General features: G+C 46.2%; 1 pseudogene; it reads right to left on the bottom strand.

Annotated features, from left to right (window-relative positions):
- Positions 1–871: 871 nt before the first annotated feature.
- Positions 872–3964, bottom strand: LOC141026693 (uncharacterized; annotated as a pseudogene).
- Between the last annotated feature and the right edge of the window lie 673 nt (positions 3965–4637).

The following is a 4637-nucleotide window of genomic DNA, read 5'->3' as shown; positions in this document are numbered from 1 at the left end:
ACTGTTTAACTTTGCAATGGCGAGCAGCAACTTTAGCAGATGCATGGCGCCCTGCGTCAAGGCGTTGTGCTACTATGCATGACGCCCTGGGAAAGGGCGTCATGCGTCTAGCCGAGTCTGACTTGGCAGCTCTTGTCTGATAACACGGCGCCTTTGACCAGGGCGTCATGCAATCTTGCATGGCGCCCCGAGGCCGGGCGTCATGAAAAAGGGTCATTTTCTGAAATTTTTACAAATCAGATTCATTTTGTGCTTAACTTTTTGAAAAGGGTCATTTCTGTAGTTTTTCACCCTTAGTGGAGAGAGAGGAGGAAGGCCAGGGCCGGCCGCCCCCCCCCCCCCCCCCCCCCCCCGCCGCCCTTGGAGTCCGAATAGGACAAGGGAAGGGGGGGGCGCCCCCCTTTCCTTCTCCCTCTCTCCCTCTCCTTCCTTCCCCCTCTTTCCCCCTTGTTGGAAACCTACTAGGAATAGGATTCCTAGTAGGAATCCTACTTGGGGGCGCGCCCCAGAGGCCGGCCGGCCTTCCCCCTTGCTCCTTTATATACGGGGGCAGGGGGCACCCTAGAACACAAAAAGAGACATTGTCTTAGCCGTGTGTGGTGCCCCCCTCCATCATAATCCACCTCGGTCATATCGTTGCAGTGCTTAGGCGAAGCCCTGCGCCGGTAGCTTCATCATCACCGTCATCACGCCGTCGTGCTGACGAAGCTCTCCCTCGACACTCAGCTGGATCAAGAGTTCGTGGGACGTCACCGAGCTGAACGTGTGCAGATCGCGGAGGTGCCGTACTCTCGGTGCTAGGGTACGTGGACACACTCTCCCAGCTCGTTGCTATGCATCACCTAGATAGATCTTGCGTGATCGTAGGAAATTATTTGAAATTACTGCGTTCCCAACACCCGCCTCCTAACAGATTGACCCATTTGCACCGAAATAAAGGGACCTTAAAATCAAGTCCATAGTCAAGTTCCCATATGTCCACTATGTAACCATAATATGTGTCCTTTCCCAGGTTGGTTACTGCATCAAAGCGGACACCACCGTTTGGTTGGTGCTCTTTTGATCTTGGGCGATCGTGTAAAATGTATTCTCATTTATCTCATACCCTTTGTAAGTCAATACAGTCGAAGATGGTCCACTGGCCAATGAGTACAGCTCATCTGCAACAGTTTTTTCACCCATGAGATGTGTTTGCAACCAACTGCCGAAAGTCCTGATGTGTTCACATGTAATCCAGTCGTCACACTGCTCCGGGTGTTTGGAGCACAGAATATTCTTGTGTTCATTGACATACGGGGTCACCAAAGTAGAATTCTATAGAACTGTGTAGTGTGATTGTGACCAAGAATGCCCATCCCTACATATTATTGAGTCCGCTCCTAGCGTGCCTTTTCCAGTCAGTCTCCCCTCATACGGTGATTGAGGGAGACCAATCGGCTTAAGGTCATGAATGAAGTCAACACAAAACCCAATGACCTCCTCTGTTTGCCGGCCCATGGAGATGCTTCCTTCTGGCCTAGCACGGTTACGAACATATTTCTTTAGGACTCCCATGAACCTCTCAAAGGGGAACATATTGTGTAGAAATATAGGGCCCAGAATGGCAATCTCGTCGACTAGATGAACTAGGACGTGCGTCATGACATTGAAGAAGGATGGTGGGAAAACCAGCTCAAAACTGACAAGACATTGCACCAAATCACTCCTTAACCTTGGTAGGATTTCTGGATCGATTACCTTCTGAGAGATTGCATTGAGGAATGCACATAGCTTCACAATGGCTAATCGAATGTTTTCCGGTAGAAGCCCCTCAATGCAACCGGAAGCAGTTGCGTCATAATCACATGGCAGTCATGAGACTTTAGGTTCTAGAACTTTTTCTCTGCCATATTTATTATTCCCTTTATATTCGATGAGAAGCCAGACGGGACCTTCATACTGAGCAGGCATTCAAAGAAGATTTCCTTCTCTTCTTTGGTAAGAGCGTAGCTGGCAGGACATTCATACTGCTTTGGATGCATGTCGTCATTTTTGTGCACACGTTGCTGGTCCTCCCATGCCTCCGGTGTATCTTTTCTCTTCCCATACACGCCCAAAAGCCTAGCAGGTTGACGCAAAGATTCTTTGTCATGTGCATCACGTCGATTGCAGAGCGGACCTCTAGGTCTTTCCAATAGGGTAGGTCCCAAAATATAGATTTCTTCTACCACATGGGTGCGCGTCCCTCAGCGTCATTTGGAACAGATAGTCCGCCAGGACCCTTTCCAAAGATTACTTGTAAATCATTGACCATGTCAAGTATGTAATCACTAGTACGGAGGGCGGGCTTCTTCCGGTGATCTGCCTCACATTTGAAATATTTGCCTTTCTTTCGACATTGATGGTTGGTCGGAAGAACTTGATGATGTCCCAGGTACACATTCTTCCTGCATTTTTCCAAATATATACTTTTGGTGTCATCTAAACAGTGCGTGCATGCGTGGTATCCCTTATTTGTCTGTCCTGAAAGGTTACTGAGAGCAGGCCAATCATTGATGGTTACAAACAGCAATGCATGTAGGTCAAATTTCTCCTAGTTGTGCTCATCCCATACACGTACACCTTTTCCATTCCACAGCTGTAAAAGTTCTTCATATAATGGCCTTAGGTATACATCAATGTCGTTGCCAGGTTGCTTAGGGCTTTGGATGAGCACTGGCATCATAATGAACTTCTGCTTCATGCACAACCAAGGAGGAAGGTTATAGATACATAGAGTCACGGGCCAGGTGCTATGATTGCTGCTCTGCTCCCCAAAAGGATTAATGCCATCCGCGCTTAAACCAAACCATACGTTCTTTGTGTCACCATGCAAAGTCCCCCACGTTCTCTCGATTTTTCTCCACTGTGACCTGTCAGCGGGTGCTCTCAACTTCCCGTCTTTCTTACGGTCCTCTTTGTGCCATTGCATCAACTTGGCATGCTCTTTATTTCTGAACAGACGTTTCAACCGTGGTATTATAAGAGCATACCACATCACCTTGGCAGGAACCCTCTTCCTGTTGTGCTCACCCTCAACATCACCAGGGTTATCTCGTCTGATCTTATACCGCAATGCACCGCATACCGGGCATGCCTTCAAATCCTCGTACGCACCGCGGTAGAGGATGCAGTCATTAGGGCATGCATGTATCTTCTGCACCTCCAATCCTAGAGGCCATAGAACCTTCTTTGCTTTGTACATACTTTCGAGCAATTCGTTATCCTTTGGAAGCTTCTTCTTCAATATTTTCAATAGCTTCTCAAATCCGTTGTCAGATACACCATTGTCTGCCTTCCATTGCAGCAATTCCAGTGTGGTACCGAGCTTTGTGTTGTCATCTTCGCAATTTGGGCACAACCCTTTTTTGTGATCCTCTAACATGCAATCGAACTTCAACTTCTCCCTTTCACTTTGGCATTGTCTCTTTGCATCAACAATGACCCGGCGAAGATCAACATCGGGCACATCGTCTGGTTCCTCTTGATCTTCAGCTTCCCCCGTTGCAGCATCACCGTATTCAGGGGCGGATAGTTGTCATCCTCCTCTTCTTCTTTGTTGTCTTCCATCATAACCCCTCTTTCTCCGTGCTTGGTCCACACATTATAGTGTGGCATGAAACCCTTCTCAAGCAGGTGGATGTGAAGGGTTTTCTAGTCAGAGTAAGCCTTCGTATTCCCACAGATAGGGCATGGACAACACATAAAATCATTCTGCTTGTTTGCCTCAGCCACTTTGAGAAAATTATGCATGCCCTTAATGTACTCGGAGGTGTGTCTGTCACCATACATCCATTGTCGGTCCATCTGCGTGCATTATATATAATTAAGTGTGTCAAAAACCATTACAAAACATCATGAATAGAGAAGTGACCAAATTAATAGAAGTTCATCATCACATTAAAACCAAAGTACAGTAGTGATCAAATGTTATTATTGAAAAAATAAAAACATAAAGTTCATACATAGTTCTCATTGAACAACATATATGTAGCTCTCGAGAGCATTTAATTAAAACATACATTGAAACTATGTAAAAATTTAAATGCAACAACAAATGCGATCATTATCGCAACTAAGGTAACAATTGATCCATCGGCATAATTATACCAAGCTTCGGTATGAATGGTATATTTTCTAATCTTTCTAATCTTCAAGCGCATTGCATCCATCTTGATCTTGTGATCATCAACGACATCCGCAACATGCAACTCCAATTTCATCTTCTCCTCCTCAATTATTTTCAATTTTTTCTTCAAGTAATTGTTTTCTTTTTCAACTAAATTTGGTAGGAAGGTACCAGAGTAATCCCGGCATGGAACACTGGACAGCGGTCAAGAATATCCTGAAGTACCTGAAAAGGACTAAGGATATGTTTCTCGTTTATGGAGGTGACGAAGAGCTCGTCGTAAAGGGTTACGTCGATGCTAGCTTCGACACAGATCTGGATGACTCGAAGTCACAAACCGGATACGTGTATATTTTGAATGGAGGGGCAGTAAGCTGGTGCTGTTGCAAGCAAAGCATCGTGGCGGGATCTACATGTGAAGCGGAGTACATGGCGGCCTCAGAGGCAGCGCAAGAAGCAATCTGGATGAAGGAGTTCATTACCGACCTAG

This window comes from Aegilops tauschii, chromosome 7, assembly GCF_002575655.3.
Source record: "Aegilops tauschii subsp. strangulata cultivar AL8/78 chromosome 7, Aet v6.0, whole genome shotgun sequence".
Lineage (NCBI taxonomy): Eukaryota > Viridiplantae > Streptophyta > Magnoliopsida > Poales > Poaceae > Aegilops > Aegilops tauschii.
This window is presented reverse-complemented; position numbering and strand designations above follow the sequence as displayed.